General features: G+C 39.9%; 1 long non-coding RNA gene across 1 annotated transcript; it reads left to right on the top strand.

Annotated features, from left to right (window-relative positions):
- The first annotated feature begins 6,048 nt into the window (after nt 1–6,048).
- LOC137189067 (uncharacterized) lies at nt 6,049–10,967 on the top strand. The gene is made up of 2 exons (XR_010929583.1): nt 6,049–6,453; nt 10,161–10,967. It is a non-coding gene; the product is annotated as an uncharacterized lncRNA (long non-coding RNA).
- The last annotated feature ends 10,574 nt before the right edge of the window (nt 10,968–21,541 follow it).

The raw sequence follows: 21,541 nt of genomic DNA, 5'->3' as shown, positions 1-21,541 counted from the left end.
TTTTCTTCTCGTCCTTACTTATTTTATACTTTATACTGTTGTTTGCTTAGTGTAGCAAACTTGGATGGATAAACCAGACCTTTGAATGCATGAAGTGACTGTTTATTTTCCCTGGGTTCTGTGAGATAACCATGCAGCTCTGGGTCAACATCATCAAAAGTTAACATTTCCTCAACACCTTATTTACATTATGAAATGAAATATGAGAAAGGAATACGCAGCTTGTATTTTGTTCAACTGTAAACATAAAGACACTCAAAGATAACCATGTTTCTACTTGTGAACAGCTCTGTGTCAATGACATCACTTAATTTCCTCAACAGCCAGGATACAAAACAATGTAAAACAATTCACTGAAGTTTGCTTTTTGCCCCACAAACTGCTTAGCTTAGCTCTGCTAATGGTAGATTCACTTTGTGTCATCCTTACTGGCAGGAGGCGATTTGAGGGGGGATGAAGGGGGATGTCACCCCCCTTGTTAACCTGCCATCCCTCCTCTCCATCCCCAGAGAGAGTTCAGGGGCAGAGGGGTTGTTTCAATTAATATGTTAGTATAGTCTGCCTGATTGAGTGATCCTTTATCTGACTGAGGTTTGTGCAAGTTAGAATCTTTGACCCCGACCATGGCTCTGAAATATCAGTAGCCTAACTGTGCTGTGTATTGATAAATCCATAGCGCTGTCCATGGTGCTGAAGTAGCAGACGTATGTGTAATTGTGCCTTTTTCTCTCAGTCCTGCCCTTCTGTCTGTTTTGTCTTGGATCTATAATATTCTCTAAATTATATAATATAGATATTCAATTCTATATTATATTATAGTCTATATATTCTATAGAGTAGCGTCACCTTCTTGATCAAAGTGACAAATAGTAATGTATAGTCGTGGAAGAGTGAGAGGATCATAGAGACACACTGCTGCCTGTAGTATTCCTATAATATTTCTATGATCATTCAGTAGCATATGTGCTGCTGAAAATACACCCCCAGACCAAGCCACCTCTGTCACAAAATATTTTAGGGGAGACATGACTACAGATATAGATGTTTTGTCTAATCTGTGTGAGTGGAGCAAGTAATGTGACAGGAAATTAACCTGCACTGGCCACATCACACTCAGCTGCTACAGTTACATAACTTGAGGTAAAGTTTATTCTGTCAAAACTGCAGTGTTTTTTGAAAAATAAGCATTAAACTGCATAATGTCCACATCCAGTTAAAGAATAGGCTTACACAAAATGTGTATTTAGCCTAATAACAGTTCTATTAAAACAAAATTATAATCACAATTATAATATAAAGAATTATGCTACACTTATATGATAATCTTGCAGTCCTAAGGTTAGGTCTGAGCCATCCCCCCTGTTAAAAATTCACCTACTGCTTTCAGGTAATGAATCACCACTGTATGGTGCTTTCACACCGTAACTCACCGCCTCCAGACATTTCAACGAGGGGAGGGTGGCAGCGTCATGAAGCAGTTGCTGCCCACATAAAAATGCACAGATTTTGCTCTGCTGCCCAGAATTCACCATGCTGAACTTCTGGTAGTAACCGCTTGGCTTTGGCCAATCAAATAGAAGGGGGCGGACATCTCAGGTCAGAAAGAAGAGCGATCACGGAGGAGCTGATAATGCTGGTGTCTGAATACCTGGAGTTTTACAACACAGCGCTAGCTATTTATAAGGACAACCAGAAGGAAAACTGGGCCTGGGAAAACATTTCCGCCAGACTTCAGATGACTGGTAAATTGTCCATTTATGTAGAAATCTTTAGTAATTTCCATAATTTCCATTATCCTGCTGCAGTTTACAGCTACTTTGTGTACACTACAGGACTTTCAAAATCCTGTCATATTTAACAACTTCTTTTCTGCACATATAAGATTAGCAAGGACATGTAGTTTACACAAGGCATAAATAAGCTGATGGAAAAAAATACTTGGTTGCTACTAGTGTTGTAATGTGGGTTAATGTTACTTAACTAAAAACTAAAACACTATATAGACATACTGCAGATGTCAATTTTCTATATCCTTCCTACAAGTGAACACAACAAACAGAATTATTTAGAGGACAACTCCTATTCTAATCTGTTTTTTTTAAAGTTCAACTAATAATACTAATATTAAGTAATATAAAAGTGTTAACCAGAATGTACATTTTGAAAAGAGATATTTGTTTAATGCACAAAATGTTTTATTCACAAATTGTTCAATTCAAAAAGGGTGCATTGTATTGCCAGGGAACCTCTCCAGCTGCAGAGCTGAAATATTTGGTGAAGGTCTCTCTGCTGCTGTGGACGACCAAGAGTCTTTTGAGGAAAGAGTATTGGATGCAATTCAGGCCGGGCCAGCGCCCAAGGATGAGCACGATTATTTTGTAATAAGCATACTTCCAATTCTAAGAACACTTCATTCTCAAAAGTCAGCCCCAGCCAGGATGAAAATACTTGAAGTCCTTTATGATTCAGAACATGGTGTAAAGTTGAAGCACTGTTTACTGAATGTTGGGCAATGTGCAACAGCCCGTTCCTTCCTGCACAGATTTTATGTTGAATGTTTTTTACACTACGCTGTTTTCTCCCTTTTAACCTTCCATTTCTGAATTTGATTAAAATGCAGAGTGAGGGTCTCTGGCACAAGGTGCAGTCTAGAAAGATGAGAACTCCAGCAACACTTGTAGTATGAAAAACAACTTTATCAGTTGACTGATGCGTTTTGGCTTGTGGCCTTCATCAGGGTCATCATAAAACACATTACAAACACCATTTAAATACCGGACACATATCAGCCAAGAGGACATTTACAAAGATGGGTTGGATATATGGTCATGTGGCTTCAGGCCAATCGTTGTCCAAGAAGGGACATGGGTGACGCCATATTTGGTCCATTAACTAGAAAGGTGCAACTAGGGGTTGGTGGTACTTGGGTTTTTTGTTCATCCAAAAATGTGCCTATTACATATGGCATACATTTAGAAACACTGTTCTTGAATTTGGTTAAATAAAAGATCAGACTGTTTCCTATATTGTCTCAATTATTAGAAGTTGAATATAATCTATATACCTGCAGGATATATCAAACATTTCAAGCAGATAGCAAAGCGCTCCTCAGGTGAAATTGCCTTGAGGTAGTTGTTGTCTGTCTTTGTAATGGAAGGGGTAAGCCTTTGCAGGAGGCTGTCGAGCTGTGATGGAGACAGCCCGGAGTAGGTCTTGAACCTGTCTGACCTTTCAATTGTTGTAACAGCTGGAACTCGCCTTGTTTCTCTCTATTGTTTAGAAGTTTATGTACCCATACTCTCCTCCCTCTCCTTTTTTCTCTCATGGTTGTAGATCAGAGTTAGACACAACAGTTGTTTCTTATCCTCTTCCATAGCTTCCATAGAGTAGCACACATTTTCCCTCCAAAATGTTATTTTTCTTTCCCTCCAAAAGGTTATATTGCTACACACCCAGTGATAGTGTGAACAGTGGTAGTGACTGTTCACACTAGTAGCAGTGGTAAGAACATTATGATACAAAAATATCACATAATGCATGGTTTGGTAGTCTGAAACTCTGCAGAATGGTGTTTTTACCTGCTTATATCCTGCTCAGATCAGTTTTCTGCTGCAGTTGATGATCCATTAACACACTGAGCCAAACAGCAAACAACTGTAAGATGACGAGCAGCTTCACAACAAAGTTTTGAAACGTCTCTGAAAGATCCAGACGTTTGTTATCTGAGATGCCTTTTTCTTTCTTTCTTTCATTTGAAGGTCATTTTTGGCTCACATATCTCAAACTGGCAGTCATCCTCTGAGTTCTGCTGCTTCTGGGTTTTCAGTCACAGTATTCCAGGTTTTTTTTTCTTTATTAAAATATCATGTTTTTGACTATTCCTGCATCTTCATTATTAGCAGAACGTTGTCTCATATCTGTTTGGTTCCTGTCAATATGATACATACTTTATCCCATTTAGTGTGTATTTTAATTACCATAATGGCCTGAATTTAGGCGACAGACAAAATAAATTCTGAATTCTGGATGGTGCAGTTACCTGGAGTTCAACTTAGAAACCACATGTAAACTTCACTGAAATAATAATATATTTATGAATGATCAAGCTATAAAAACATTGTTTTGGATGAGAGACTGAGCCGTTCAATGACACTATTTAGATCGATGTCACCAGATAGTTCCAGTCCTTGATTACGATTGGCTCATCTGCGTTCAAAGCTGTAAAATACTCTCTAAACACACACCTGTGGCTGCATTACAACAGTATTACTGCGCCAATTGGTCACCTAAACAAATAGTTTCAAAATGTCAGATTTTGGTGTGAATTTCCCGGCTGGTCTATGTGTGGATGAGTAGTGGGTGGAAAGAGATGGAGAGGATAGAGGAGGAAGATTAAAAAAAAAAAAAAGAAAGGAGACACACTGAAATTAATGAGAGAGAAACTGAAGAGCTGGAAAAAAAAGTTAGGAAACAAAGTCGGGACCTTTAAAAGAGACGATGTGGTCCATTGGCTGTTGACTGGCTATTGATTTTAATCACAAACAATCACCAAAATGGAGATAAACCAGGCTCTCCGTCAGTTTTATGCCACTGTGAAAGTTGGAAACCCTTTTTGGTTTCAGCAGTCGGCCAACGTGCGGCGTTTAACCACTACATGCTTTCTACATTTTTCTGTGTGTTGCTTGGCAACCATTCTGCTTAATGTCGCTGAAGAAGTACACTACTTGGTGGAAGAATGATTTTGTTCTCAATAAATGATTGTGTTTTTTTGTTGCTGTGTGTTTATTTGATGAAACCTTCCCAGCTAGATGTAACCTTTTTATAGAAGCAATAATCCACCGAGGTTTACCGTGATATCTGATCAGTGTAAACTACAACCTCACATGGCTTATTGCTTTACCCAGTTGTCTGATTTGAAAGAAAACAACCCCGTAATCATCCAAAAAGCAACAGAGGGTTTTATTTAATAAATAATTTTCTGTTATGAACATGAGATAACAGTGACAGTTAGACAGCGATGATACACCAAATCTGGAACTGTCTCACTATTTGACAGCTGACAGAGCTTTGTTCCAGCAAGCTCATTGGGTACACACTGATTATTATTTTTTTTTGCTAGTGTGCACCAGTTTGGTATTTAGTTACTGTGATGACTCACTGTGTGAACTGAGCCTGAGCCATAGCATGCAGAGATATGATGAAACAGTGTTATTTCAGTGTTATTTGACCTGCTCAGACCAGATCAGAACAAGCTATTTTCATCTCCTTACTCGGCGATGCAGCCTTCATGTTCAGAAGAGTACAGACTCTTTTTATGGATGATGACAATCAGACAGGGATAAGCTCTCCAGCAGGAAAAATAGATTGTTTTTCATTCTAACTGTGGCTGTGGTTTCAATAATAAACATCTAACATAGAACGGTCTGTATGAGGTTTGACCCTTCCAGCCTTCAGGAGCCAAACTGGATGTGCAGTTCACTGTTACCTCTTTTTTGGTTCTTTATCCTAAACCACTGAGTGTTTTTTCTACCCTGAACGGATGTTTGGCTTCAAAATGAGTGTATGAGTCTGGTCTATAGGGTTAGGCTAACCTTAAGGTCCTTTTATACTGTATGATTTTGGGCCTTCTGAGAAGAATGTGGAGAAATCTGGTCTCCAATCCAAAACGGTGTCCTAGAGCTCACCATGAGACTCGTTCACTATGATGTCTCTGAGCTTTGTGACCAAAGACATCCTGAGGCAAAACTCTCACAGTGTGTGTGACAGCTACGACCCACGACTGCAAACCAAACAATAAGAAAAAAACATGAAATGACACAGAATACACTGGCCGCCGTGACAGTTTGTAAGTGCAGTTTTTTGAATAAAGTTTAAAGCGCACTTGTTTGCTGCAGGTGGATGACGAGCTGATGACGTGTCTCTGCTTTCATTTACATCATAGCACTACGATTCACCATCTTTTCTATCATCTTCTATCATTCTACCTTTGATTCCCCGACAGACACTCAGCACAGTTTCACTTTATTTTAAGATTCAAATCCCTCTGATTGTATTTCAGACTGTAACTGGCCTCTGCAGAGCCTGTGCTCAAATATTTGTCCCATTTCTAATTGACTCCGCAGTCTGACCTTTGTCTTTTAAAATATTGTGGCGCATGGTTTTTCATTAGCAGGACATGACAGGGTCCCAACTTGGCAGCAAATCTCATTCTCTCTGACACAGTTGTTCTAAAGCGGGGCAACGGCGGGCTAATTGGAGCTGTGCTATTTTCAGCTAGCGCTAGTTCTGGCCTTTCATCATGAGCAGGATCTAATGTCAGCTGATGAAAGAGTCTGTCAGTGTCTTCATGCAGAGGGGGGATAAAGCTCACACGGAGCCACATGAGTGGGCAGACCCTGTTTTTTGGAAGAGCTGCTGGATCCTGTGAGGGTTCGGCGAGGTCGGGACATACTGGTATGCTGCTCTGCTGCCCGATGCTAATGAAACATATCATCAAACAGATGATCACAGTACTATTGACCCAACAGACACACTAATTACATAACTTGTTAAATAACTTTACTGAGACTTAACAGTCTGACTTAACAGTCTGTCCATCTCTATCAAATGTACCTTCCAACAACTCAAACTGTGCTGTTAGCTGCTAAGTGACTAAGCTAACTACTTAACTTTTGTATTTGACTTTTGCGGTAATTTGTCTAATAATTTATTTATGACCTACCTGCAAAACTAACTAAACAATCAGCCTCATCAGTACTTTAGTTTAGTGCTAATTAGCAAAACCACCACACTAAACCAGCACGGTGAACATGGTGAACATTATACCTGCCAAACAGGAATTTACTAGAATCATCACTGTGTTAGCATGTTAGCATGCTGGTGTTAGCATTTAGCTCAAGCACGGCCTCACAGAGCCGCTAGTTTGACTGTTTCTGATTATATCGATGGCCGAAGAGCAAAACCTCCTTTCTGAAAAATGCACTTTTTTGAGAAAACTGAAAAAAAACTTGCTGTTTTCTTGCAGAATGCTATTTGTTAAGGATACCCAATACATAATACACTGTGTTTGGACTATAACAACAATACCGTAATAACCATACAAACCATAAACAATACCACATAACACAGTAATATAGTCCAAAAACAGTGTATTATGTATTGGGTATCCTTAACAAATAGCATTCTGCAACAAAACAAGTTTTTCTTTAAAAGGTTTTTTCAAAAAAGTGCATTTTTCAGATGGGAGGTTTTGCTCTTCAGCCATCGATATGTTCATCTTGCAGTTATCAGAGTATTTGCACTGCAGTGCACATTGTGCATAGAGAAACTTTCTCTTTCTCATAGTAATGTCTTCCCTGAGAGCTTCAAGGAACTAAATCCCCTGCAGGGCAGAAAGCATTTAGCATCTGCCAAATTTGTGTAAACGGGCACCATGTTTGGGTTTGGTATCCAGTTTCTGTTCTACATCCATGGAAAGGACACATGATATGTGTGGCAGCCGTTATGTAAATGGAAACACATCATTAAATGCAAGTATATTAGAGTTCTACCAGACCTCTAAAACTTACATGTCACGGTTTGTTATTGATTGTTAATTACTTGTGTATCTGATGAATGTTATATGTGTATAGTTTTGTACAAGAAACAATACATTTGTACCAGTTTTTAGCTGAAGCTTGTTGTTCGTAACACTGGGTCAAGATAACAGATTGCTACTAGGTAAAGCTAACCCAGTGATACTGACTGATATTAACGAGAATAATCTGCTTTTTTTTACATCCTGGGTTTTATTTATTCCAGTCTTTGTGCTGAGCTGAAGATAAACCTGCTCTGGAAGTATTTCTGTGCAGGACAAACAAAGAGGAAACTGATATCTCTCTTCTCATCTAACTCTGAGAATGATGTCATATTTTCTGAAATGTTATCGAGATTGCTTCCTGCAGAGTCACTCAGAAGTCAAGGCTCCCCTGGCCGTCCAATCACCGTTTATTCTGACAGCTGATGTCAGATCGGACTCTGAATGACAGATGCCTCAGACACGGTGACTCACCGCGGTCTCTTTGGACTGTGTGCAGGCTGCCTATGGATGTGCAGGGCTGATGTGTTTATATAATGTTCTCTATGGACGTAGTAATAAGTGGAAAAGGCTTATAAAGCAAGGGGAGTGAGGAAATTAGATGAATGAGGAGTCCTTCATCTCTCGACTCCTCCACCTCGCTCCGTCTCTCTGTCACCGCCGTCACACTCTCACACAAACTAATTAAATTACCGGCTGCTGTTGAGCCTGTGGAGGACTCACACTGACCTCTTGACCACAGCCAAGGTTAATAAAGTTAATCATCAGGTGGGATTTTTCACATATTTATACCCCAGTGTTCCAGTCTTTCCTTCCCTTTGTTTGTAGAAGAATATAGAGCTGCTCATCAGACAGCGGGACATCTCATCTTTACTTGTATAAACCATGATACACAAAGTTTTGCTTCCTTGCATAGTTATCCAGAGCTTAAACTAGAATAAAACAGGAGCCATAACACTGAAAAAGCAGTTGAATGCTACATTTCTGTATGAAAATATAGTGCAAGTAATTATTTCTGAAAAAATGAAATGTTTTCTTCTCAGTTGACACTTTAGACCCAGTTTACAGCCGGCGATAACATGTGATGTGTAGAGATGGAAAGTGAGGACTGGTATTAAACTTTCAGGACTATATTACCAGATGAATGTATCAAGCAGGACTAGATACCAGACGCAAAGATGGCGCCCAGTTCATTCCTATGAAAGTGATGAAATGATCAGGATGTTGCTTCTTGGTCGTTGAGCCCATTGAGCATGCTCAGTAGAGACCTCTGCTGGCCGAGCCGGGTAATTTCCAGTCGGCTCTCCGTGCAGATCGTGCAGCTCTTATAGACTTTCCAAATGTTATCAGACTGAATGGATCAATCTGATAATAAAATGAATCATTTCACTCAGAAACATTTATTCACAGTTTTACAGCCGCCACTTCTCCAGTGATTGTGTGTGGGGAAAATGCTTTTTGGGCCAATGTGCGTCACGTCATGGACCAGAAGTTGGCCACTATGTTAAATTGACTTCACAGCCCGGTATTACAGATAAACTCCAGCAGCATCCAGTACTGCTATCAGTATATGAACAATATTTACTTGTTTAACGTTCGGCTCTGAAGAGCAGGCTGTACAAACACCCACATTAACTTTAGAAAGTTATGGTGCTAGCTAAACTTTAAATGCTAACACACCGGCTAAAGTTTAACCGCTAACATTAACTTGAGCGCAGCTGGCTGTGTGGTTCATCTTCCTGCTGTGAACAACATTACTTTACCCCTAAATGTTTGACATACTGAACGTTTTACGTCTGTTGTGTCACCTGTTTTGCAATTTGCAGTTTGGATCAAATAAATGCATAAAGGGCACATTAAGCTTTGGTGCACCTAGTTATAAATTAAGGTAGCGTATTGATAAGAGTGCTGCAGGTATCAATACTGCAGCTCTAGTATCCATAAACACACCATTTTGACACTTAGATTTTATTTAAAAATGTCTGTCTTTCAGATACACTGACATCCACATCACCTATATTATATATTACGAACAGCAAATCTAAATGCAGCTCTACATTTGCAATTTGCATATAATTATTCATGACTGGCAAAGCAAACTGCAGGAGGTAAATGAGATTTTAAGGAGTGAAGGTGAGAGAGGGGCGAACCACCTTTCACCTTCCTCATTCCACTAAATACATTAAACCTTTTGTCCATTTTGCACAAAATAAATAATCTCTCTTGGAATATCAGTCTTTTCCCATCTCGCGAATCTCATGAAATTCATGATAATTTTGCGTTATTTGCTGTTTTGAAGCTAATCTGGGACTTCCGGGCTACATACATGAAATCGATGTGACTTATGTTTATGCTTTGGTGACGTTATTTATGATTAAAACATCATGCAAATAAAGCTTTATCGCATTGAACTGAATAGAGAGAAAGATGCTTTCAGGCATTTGGCATTTCAGCTGCTACTCGACTGTTTGAACCCGAACAGGATGCCCTCCTCTTCCTCCTCTGTCATGTCTCAACTAGCTGTTTTTTACCATTTTCCCTTTGCAACCAACTCATCCCTATCTCTCTCTCTTTCTCTCTGTAGTGAAGGAGTGACGCATTTCCCCCTCTGGGAGCCGCGGCCCTTTAGAGAGAGAGAGAGAGAGACACTTACCCTACAGCTGAGCAAATAGGACATGCCATCATAATGCTACGACTGTGTGTGTGTGTGTGTGTGTGTGTGTGTGTGTGTGTCTCTGTTAAAGCTCCATATGACCTTACGTAGCCCTGCTTTTATATCTCATCCCTGTGTGACTGCGGCGGCAGGCCGGGCTCCTTCTTCTCTCCTCCGAGGCCCTTTTCCCAGCGTCGCAGCCAGACTAAATGGCGTTTCAGAGGAGGATAAACCACATTTCACTCATTAGAGCAGCAGATAAGATAAATCGCCGAGCCTCCAGTGTGTGTGTGTGTGTGTGTGTGTGTGTGTGTGTGTGTGTGTGTGTGTGTGTGTGAGCTCTCCCTCCCCTTAAGATGGACGCCTGTGTGAGAAGCCGCATCACCGTGGCCCAATTTGACACAAATCCACAGAGCTTTGCATCAAAGCCGAAGCCATTTCCAAACAGCCTTCCCCCTTCAAAGTCTCCCTAAATGGGGAAGGCAGCTCCGGGGGGGTTTTCAGAGTTGGGGTTGGATCGACTCCGACCCTCCACCAACACCACCTTCCTCTCTCTCTGGATCATGATGATGATGATGAACGTCAGAGGTGAATCATCATCTCCTGACCTTCTCTTACCCTTCAACGTGTAATCACCAATTACTGGTCATTATTTCCAGAGAAAGAACCAGAATTTCTCCTTCTCTTGTTTCCTAGCAGGTGTTTTAATAAAGAGCAGGTGATGCATATGGAGAAATATGCACAGTAAGTACTACAGCTTGTTTTTTTTGTCTCTCCTAACGGTCACTGTAGTTCAGCACAGAGAGCCAAACGGAGGGAAACTTAACTCGATGGAGATTAATGATGCAGCTCCTCTGTTCTCGCTATATTGAGTTTGCAGTAGTTGGTTGTTGCTTATTTTAACTGCTCAGTTTTCTCATTATAGAGGAAAAAAAACAGGTGTTAATCAAATGGTGGGTGTTTGTAATTAAATGAAAGCCACTGCTAATAAGCTGTGACTATGACTCGGGGTATTTTTAGCCTGTTTATGAAAGGACATTCACACACTGAGGTATTTGTGTTTCTGATTTGGCTTCATACTTCTAATTCACAGTATATATATTTATCACACTAAGGACTAAGATGTCATATATAAAATATGACTACTTTATGAAATATGATGCAAAAAAGTAGCTCCACCTCAACCAGCACACATTAAAATGATTCCTCCACAACTGTATAATATAACACTTACAGGGAGCATTGTTGCTGAATTATGAGCAGTTTACTTTTACTTTTGATACTTTATTCTGCTGACATGTTCAATGTATGACTTTTACTTGTAATGGAGTATATTTATATTGCAGTGTTGCTGCTTTCAGGATCTGAATACATATATGCTGTGGCTGCAGCGTAGCGTTATCTAACGTTATGTTTGTCTCATCATCGCCTCTTTCTTTTTAATAAAGTAGCTTGGCGTGTTATGTGTAACTTTGTCCTGAAAACAGTGCTTCACCCTTTGACTCGGTGCTGTTTCTGATGCGCTCATGTCACAGTGTTGCCAACAGTTTTCAGTAGAAAGTTGATAAAGCCTACCCGAAAAGTTGCTAGATGACATCACTCACTAATTTGCATATCAGTGACATCATAACATAAGCACATAGACAAAAATGATAGTAAAAATATGAAGTCATAGGACGTTAGCTGTTATTATTTTTATGCTGCTGTCGTTTCATTAACCGGCATCTAAATCTACCTTTAACATCCAAAAACTATTGTGTGGAACTGAAGTATCATGAATAAAGAAGATCCAGAAACTGGAATAAACTCACTATTATAAACTCTGTATTTTCACCAAAAAAAAACAAACAAACAAAAAATTTAAATAGTCAAGTAAGATCATTAAGAATAAAAAACAATAGAGAAGGATTTTCCTGGACAAACAACACCTGGCTGCAGTGATGTAACCATGGCGACACTGTTGTGTGTGGTTACAGGTGCAACTAAGCACATTTCTTTATTTGGGAGGCATTTTATGACTTTATTAGACAGCGACAGCAGAGAGATGAGAGGAAACTTACATTTAAGCTGCATGCGTCTTAACTGGTGGACAACTGGGACACAACACAAAGCAAATATCTGACCACAACCAAGAGGATGAAAAGCTGAAAGAAGGAAGCAGAAGTTTTGGGATTCTGACAGGTGCAGGAACAGCTGTTGCAGCTAATATCAAGGCAAATCATATTAAACGTGCTGAAAGATTTTTAATAGAGTGAAAAATGTTTTTTTTTTGAGAAGCATTTTAATGATTAAAATTCATGGATTGGAGGTGAAACAGGCTTGAAACTTTCAACCAGAGATGGCAGCAAAACACTTCTTCTTAACCTGCTGTTAAAATATTCTTTAAAGTCAGAGAACAAAAGCGCTCTGAAGCGCAGTTAACGCCACCGATGACACGAAAGACTGTAACATGATTGCCTGCAGCCAAACTTAACATTTATGTGTCTATTTCTAGGCAGGTGTACAGTAAATCATCTCACCCAGAGGTGGATTCATGATGTATACCTGTGTGTTTACGCACCACTACACCTCTGATCTTCATGTTTCAAGACACTGAAATCTATTTTGGGGATGACTGAGTGTGGATGGAGCTATATGATATTTATATTTAAAGGGAGAAATGTTTAAATATCTGGATGGTTCTTTATTTTGGGGGTGTTACGGACACCTCGAGTCTGCCCGGAAAAACATGGGAGACTGATCCAGCTCGGAACAGAAATAGACGGAGCTGCTCTCTAACTTTAGTCTAAACTTTCACTAATGTCATCCCGGCTCTGTGTGTCTGTCGGGAGGCTGATTTAGAGGCCAGAGCAGCAGATATTTATAGCATCATGACCTGTGAGCATGGAAACAAGCCGGGTCTACTGGTTTTTATTTATTTATTTATATTTTAATAAGCGGGGGTGTATTATTAAAATGCAAATACAGCTCTTATTGACGAGGATAACTACTAATTGTTCCGGCGACCCCTCTCAACCCTCGTCCGGCAGCTCATCATTTCAATTAGTACACAGAAAATATGTAAATCTAATCAGCAGGTTGCTTTCATCTTCTCCAGAGGATGACTCTTTATAAAGCTTCATATAGGACCGCTCAGGTTTCTGGATTCCCTTTACATTCATGGTGCCCAGAGAATGAGTCCTGTATCCTGTGAAACTGCATACAACACACCACAAAATGACATTCACTCATCAAGCTCTTACACATTACTGCATTTAAAATAAAACTAGAGTTTATATTCTGAATAGTCAAATAAGAGGCCAGAAAAATAAGTAAGTAAATAATGTCATTAAATAGAAAAAGTTCAGAAGAAGAAAAAAAAAACAGCGAGGAGTTGGAGCTGCAGATGTGGGGAAACAGCAGGATGGAGCTAAAGGGAGGATGTGTGTGTGTGTGTGTGTGTGTGTGTGTGTGTGTGTGTGTGTGTGTGTGTGTGCATTTGTAGGCATGTGTGGGAGAGTGAATGTAGTTGGAGATTGAAGGTAAATGTGGTGGGATCCAGTATGTACTGTTGACAAGGTAACTGACCAAAGTGTTGCCCTAAAATGTTGGCAGTTAAGTTTTGCAGTCTACGAGTCCGACTTAAAAAAAAGACTTTTATGTGTGTGTGTGTGTGTGTGTGTGTGTGTGTGTGTGTGTCCTGGTATTAAATGTTTAAAACGACTCTGTTTTAACCTATAAGGCAGCAGTGAGTTTTTCCAGGTTTGAATCCCACCAACAGCCATGGGCATTAATCAGATATGAGAACATTAAAAAAAATCTAAATATTATAAGAGTTCTACATTTCTACAACAGCAGCTCATATCTGCTCATGTTCATGAAGATAATTAGGAAACATAAATCCTGGAAATGAATCCAGTAAAATATTAATAATATAAGATTTTAGAGAGGAACAGTGTGTCTTTCATACACTTTGTTTCTCTACTGTCCCTCTGACTCTTGTTCTTTGATTTTTATTATATTAATATCCATTAACAGCTGTCTGTCCTCACACACACACAAACAAAACAAAACAAAAGAAAAAGAAATTGGCTTTTGCTCACATTGCTCTGGAGCCTGAACTTATTTATTTACAGGTGCTCAGACATGCGTCGGCGTCAGGAGGTAATTCATCAAAAACCACCAAGACTGAAGAGGCACGTCCAGCTGTGAGAGGAGAGGAAATGAAGAGCCGGAAAACACGAGGAGGGAGGGAAACGAGATCGAGATGAGAATCGAGAATCAAATAAATTCAAATGCAACAGGAGGAGAGCAGCAGAGGATCTGGAGGGCTTCTTGTATTTCTCAGTGTTTCTTTCTTTCTAAGTGTAAATACTCGTATGCCCTTGTCCAAATCACAACCGTAATGAGCATCACTCTCTGTCTCTCTCGCTGACTCGACCGCTGCAGTCATGAGGTCACTGGGGCTCCATGGCAACCAACCATAGCAATTAGTGTTTCTGAATAGATGTAATTTAGCAGTCAACAGTTTCTGCTGTGAATGACGTCTGTCAACTGAGCGAGAGGAAGAGAGAATAACAAAAAAAACAAATAAAGTGGACCACCTGCAAGGAAATTTCCAAAGACTGACGTTATTTGAACAGCTAGAGGCAGTAAAAGTGTAGTAATGACGTAATGAAAGTCTAAAGTACGATGTATCATTGCACTCCACAAGAGCACGAGGCTGCACTGACCAATCACGTACATGCAAGAACACATTCATGGTAGATAACACTTCAGGTCATGTCAGGTTTCCATCCAAATGTAGCACAAATTTGAACCGAGATTTCCAAAATTCAAAAAGAGAAAATGCTAATTAATGTGTGTACACTTCTGTTTTGCAAATATTAATAGTTGAGGGAATTATAAAGTTACACAAAATTAAAATATTTCTTTAGAACCGTCCGTTGTGCTGCTCTGGCGAGCGATCTGCAGACCTGAGCGAGCGCCAGGCATCGCAGCAGGATTAACGAGAATCATGACTGCTTCCTCTCCTCCTTCTGTTTGTCTTCATCTGGTTCGTTCAAATGAGCTCCTCTCAGAGGATAACGGCCTGCGGTGGAGCAGAGGGAGGGACGGTGATCCACATGTAGAGATGTGTTCGGTCTAACTCTGTCCTCTCTGTCCCGCTGCATACACACCACCCGGCTGATTCTGGACTGAGAAGTGTGTGTGTGCGGTGTGTTTTTCTCTGCTTCTGCTGCTGCTGCACAGGTGAGGGCTTCCTGCCAGAGAGGCTTCACTGATCTGCCAGTTCACATTAAATCACTCTGAGGTCATGTGTGTGTCATACAGTCGGCTACAAACTCAACCTTGTGCTCACTTACTACTGGAGCTTAACAGTACATGTATTTGTCCCGAACCATTTGGTACAGGATGTTTGGTTCAGTGAGCGACTTTCCTCAGTTCAATGCCCCAAACAATTACAGTCAAAATACATTAATAATCCACTTACTCCGACATACAGAACAATAATTCTAGAGCGCAAGTTCCACCTGGAACGTTTTGACAGGTTACCACTTAGCTATAGCATACCATGGATGTATGCTAGCCAGCTTAGCCAAGCTAGCCTGGTTACCATGTAGCTGTTTCCGTCGGAGTGCAACACTATTATTAGAATATGTGCAGTGATACTTGTATTTAAACAATACCACGTCCCTCTCTGTGACAGTCATCTGTGAAGCCGTTTGGACGACTATAAACACATTTGACTTCCAGTGTGGTCAGACAGCACGTTGTAAAAGCCTCTGAGTGACCATAAATCATCATAAAACAGCTGTCAGCAGGTGTTCTGACTCTCTGCAAGAAATAGAAAGGTTGTTTTCCTTTTCTGCTGCAGCACAACTAAACTGTGTCAGTAATAGTTTTGTTCAATGAGCCATCGTTGGATGGTTACATTTTTTCAAAATAAAAGGACCAAAATATTATTTTCTAATCTTTCTGTTTTTCCTGCTGTACAGATAACGCACCAAACCATGACCCCAAAATTTAGATACATACAGAACTGTGAATTTTGTGTGTGTATCGTTACACCCCTGCTTACTACTGTTCAGTGCCTGCATCACAGCTTCTTTTATGTGGTGCTTACAGGCCTGTGGATGTTGCACCAGAGGGATGTGATATGTTTTTTATTGACATTTAAGCAACAAGTTTGATAGACCACAGAAAAAGTAAATGAATGTAATCACAAATGTCCAGACGTGACAGACGAAAATCAAGAAATAAGAGTGTCTGTTGTGCAACTAAGAGACAAGACAAGAGACATTTTTGGACACAGTGTTTTTGTGGGAACTGTGATTGATTCTTTCAAGCACTGATAATGGTTTGATCTTCATCATGTATCGAGTCCTGCCATGAAATGTGATGACATCAGCATGATAAAACTAATTTGGTTTATCTTTGTCTTTCTGTATCGTCCACTGATACAGACCGCAGCAAACCATCTGCAGGTTTGAAAGCGTTCTTATTAAGGATCTGCTTATTATCCTCGTTTTATTTCTTGTGTCAGTAAACACATCGTTCTCCGTTCAGCACTGCTGTCTCATCTTTAGAAGCAGTTTAAGCTAAACCGCTGATAGCAGCACCTCCAGCTTTGTCATAATTTCCCCACAAATACAGTGTTAAGTCAGTGATGAATTGCCTCAATCTGCTGGAATTTGAAAAAGAATGTTTTCTCAGTTTGTCTGAATTCAACTGAGTCTGAAAACAACAAAACAGCCTCGTTTATTTGGAGCTTTTAGAAAACAGATTGCCATTCTTCTTTTTCTGTAGTTTACTGTATGATTTTACCTTCTACAAATTTCTGCAGAACTTTTCTTTCTCCTGGAAACACTTGAGGCCTCAATGAAGAGAGAACCCACAGAGTGACTCCAGCTTTTGATCTTTAAAACTTCGAATCGATGTTGTCAGGGCAAAAAAAAAAAAAAAAAGAAAAATCATTGCAGAGCTCGTTACTGTGCTGCGAGTTTTCTCTGCTGTCACATATTTCATACCTTCCTCAGATTTTTCTTCTTCTTCTTCTTCTTCTCAAGGTGAAGCATGCAACAAGCCAGTCCTTGTTCTGCTTTCTTATATCAGAGGTCAACACTTTCAGAATAAAATAAAAAATGACGGGAGAGAAACTACAGAAAACTGCAGCACAGAGTGTGAGGTGAGTTCACGCTCTTCTTTTGTTGTTTTCTTTCTTGTGCCCTCTTACAGTACTTAAATGTGATGGATGTGTTTATCTAAAAAAAAAAAAACAAATTATAGCCTCATTTTAATATATATTAAAATGAAAAATATGTATCTTGAGGATACTTGATGATGAGTTATGTCTACTTCTGCTAGCTTTTATTAGGAAGAAATAATCTGCAGTGATGAAAAATATCAACGTGTCAGGATTAAATCTCGTCTGCCATTTATTTTATATATAAAAAAAGCACCACTAGTGATGAAAAAGTAATCTCACTTTAGGAGGTTAACAGTCACTACATTTTCATGCAAATAAATTTTTCTCTTGATCTGGAGTGTTTAAGGAGTGTGGAGAGAGATTAGTGCTGCACAGACTGGATTTGAAAAGCTCACAGTTCAGTTGTTGAATTAAAGGGAAAGAAAGCTTCAGAAAATTACAATCTGCAAACTGCCTGTTAGATTCGGTGTTACTGTAACTTACTGGCAAAGGTGGAATATTGGCCAGATGGTGGCGTTAGAGAAAAACGCAACAAGAGTCCTAAAGTTTAACATTTCTTACATTGTATATACTGGATTTTTAGGCTCATATTAGTGTTTAAGAGTTTAAAAGAAAATAAGACAATGATATGTGAGCCAGTAACTGAAATTAAACTTGTAGTTCTTTTAATGGGGGCTGTGGTTTTTTCTTAGCGCACAAAACCTTTCATGTATTTTCAGAGTTTGCATTGAGTTACAGAAGCCAAGTATACCATCAGTTCTCCACTTATGTAGCTTAATACATCAAATTAAATCTTCATAAAGTGATCTTGTTGTTCTACCATCAGCAGAGCAGACGGTCACACTGAGCCTGATTGCATCCTGCTACACAACAACAACCCACATTAGCTTTCCTGCTAAAGTCTCCTTCTTATCTAAACTTACAAACATGAACACACGTCTTGTCCTGCAGCTTAGCTTGTTGAACGAGCCACCAGACAAAGATTCACCAGGGAAAAGTTCACCGCTAACATCAGTTAGCAGGCTAGATAGATAATTAACAGCTCAGCACATTAAACAGCATGTTAACAAACCTGCAAACGTCACTTTGGACCCATGAGATGCTGGTTTGGTCTTTGCTCTTCAAAATCCCTGTTAGCTAAACGCTGTCTGTCCATGACTTGTAGCTACAGCAGTTTTGTAAGTGCCTTTTTTGTTCTGTTTTCATCTTGCTCTCCATCACTGAAAATGGAGCTCAGTGCTTTGAAGGAAAAAAAAACCCTCCATCCATCCCGCCAGGCCACTCTCATTCCCAGGGGGGTCAAACGCCCCTCGGCATAACTTTTCAATGCACTGCGTGCCTGTTAGCATCATTTTTCAACATGAAGGTTAGTCTGATAGACTTCTATAGAACTTCCACAACATCTGAAATAGATGCCAAGAGACTGATGATGTCTATATATACAAATGTTCTTATTCAGAGGTGACGGGTTTGGTGAATGTCTAGATAAATAGATGGTTGGACTGCTACAGGAGACGACCACGACCACTTTCCAAGTGATCTTTCCCTAGGTCCAGCTAAGTAGGTCCATCAATATGACACATCTACAGTATTACACAAAATGGTTAGGTTTAGGTATGAGGAGTGAGATGGTTAAGGTTATGTAGTCATGCAGGGGGTCATGTAGTGAAGATGATGTGTTGTGTAGTCTGTGGTCTGCAGATAGACTCTTCTCTGTCTAGCATATCTGCTGCTTCATGTTCCCAGAATCCCATATGGCATTGAATTATTAAAGCGACCAGTACTTTGGGCGAGAAACAGAGTGAATTTCGACTACTTTTTTGTAAAATGACTTTTCTTTCAAGCCTACACACACACACACACACACACACATACACATACACACATACATACATACACACACATATGAACTCTCCACCTGAAAGAGTTTCCAAATGCGTTGTGTAGCAGAGCGCTCATGCAGAAGGTTGCACCGGTCGACCTCGTCCTCCTCCCGTCCTCCTGTCCACCCTCTGGTTGACTAAGCCGAGTCCACCAGAGGCTGGTACACTTACATAAGCTGACACAGAGCACTCAGCTCCCATTTTAAACCCCACCTTACTGCCCTCTTCCTTTTAGTTTTACTACTGCCTGGGTGCCTCTGTGAAACCATAGACTTTGTCCATCGGTATGTTTTTATACGCTGCACAGCTGAACTGAAGCGTGCTCAGGTCCTGGAGGTCCTGTAAACATCTTCCTTGAGACGTGTTGCAGCATCTTTGTCCTGCACATAAAGATCAAAATCACCCTCATGGGAGTACAAGAAGAAGAGATGCAGCCATGTGGTTCAGACTTCTCAGCTTTACTAGCTGGAGCCCTCAGATCACCATGGAGACACATGTTTCTCTGGAAACCTTTCTCATTGGTTTGAATGCTGCTCTCTCTGCCTGTTAAACACTCAGGTGTCAGTTGACAAGCTTTAAAAGCAGCTCTAGTAAGCCTTCACATCACAGCTGTGTGTCTGGTGACACGGCCGTCATCAATCTGTCACACTGAGACAAGAGCTGGAGGATGAGGATGAGGATAAGGATGAGGCAAAGGTCAATCAGTTGAATATGCTTTTTACAAAATATATCTAAAACCTTTACAGGTGGAAACAACTGTGTTTTCTACCTTTAATGACATTGATCATTGTGAGGATGTAACGTAGCTCGACATTTATTCTTTTATTTTAATCATGACTGTAATCTTTCCATAGAACTGATTTTTTTGGCCACTTGAAGGCAGCAGAAACAAGTTGTGACCTCTGAACATACTGAACTTTGGAGTTTTTCTGGTTTCCAGTAAGAGTCCAGGACAGGCCAGTATGTGTTGGCAGTTAGTGAAGATGAAGCAATTTATGCTTCATTTTTCCACCAAAGTATTAACTGGTAGGCCACATAAAACTAAATAAAAGAGATAAATTATGACATTTATTATGAATTTACTATAATTTCTCAGATCACAGGACTGCTGTTTCCTCCCAATCGACAATCAATAACTGGCGACAGCTTTCAGTGTATTTGCACCTAAAGTTTAGAAGATCCAACCTGCTGATCTGAGACCTGAGAACTGGAGGGATGTGATCCTCTCTCCTGGTCTCAGTGAGGACTGTCTCATCAACTTTAGAGGGTCCAGTCTACTGAAGATAAACACATGGACAAGACTTTCCAAATCCCGCTGAGACATGAGGCCTTTAATTCTTGATATATTCTTCAGGTGATAGTAGGCTGATTTGTAATTGTCTTAATGTGGCTGTTAAAATTCAGGTCTGAGTCCATGACTGCACTAAGACTTCTGGCCCGGTTTGTAGTTTTAATATTCAGATTGAAGCTGAGCGCTGACTTTTAATCGTTCTTCCTTCGCTCCAAAAACAATTATTGCAGTTTTATCTTTAATTGAAGAACATTCTGGCACATCCAATCATTGATTTGTTCAATGCACTTCCTCACTGCTTACATGGGACCACAGTCCTGGTAATATAGTTATGTAAATTTGTACGTCAGTCACCAACTGCAGTGTTAAAAACTAAATGTTGTCACACAGTACTGAGAGAGTTTGTAACAGGAAGTGCTTCACGTTCATACCATCAAATGTAAAGCGACAGGTGGTCGTGTCATTAGTCTTATTATGTTTCCACTGCTGTTCTGTGATTCGGTTGAACACATCCAACACTCAGATTAAGAATAGCTCATAGAACACATGTTGGTGACATACATGGCTCAAAGTAAGAGAGGTTTACAGTCACATGACTTAGTTGTAGTAAAACAATCTCTGTTACTAAACTGCAGTCTGAAATTTACGGTACCAAGAATTAATGAAACATGTAATCCAGGAAGGATAAATTTAAATCTTTCCTGTAACAGCATCTCCTGGCTGTAGATATAATGTTAGGTTGTAACAAACACTCACATTAATCACACTCGTGTAGCTTTATCTTGTTTTACAGCATATTTAATACACATCTTGCAGCTCGTTTAGATGCTTGAGGCTGTACTTGAATATGACAACCCTTTGCTGCCTCATTTACTAATGTCTCATTTTAAATATCAATCGAGCTGATCTCACTGCACAGCTGCTGCTGCTGCTGCCATCAACCTGGATT

Source organism: Thunnus thynnus, chromosome 1, assembly GCF_963924715.1.
Source record: "Thunnus thynnus chromosome 1, fThuThy2.1, whole genome shotgun sequence".
In the NCBI taxonomy this organism is placed as follows: domain Eukaryota; kingdom Metazoa; phylum Chordata; class Actinopteri; order Scombriformes; family Scombridae; genus Thunnus; species Thunnus thynnus.
Note: the sequence above shows the minus strand (reverse complement) of the source record. Positions and strands in the feature narration are given on the sequence as shown.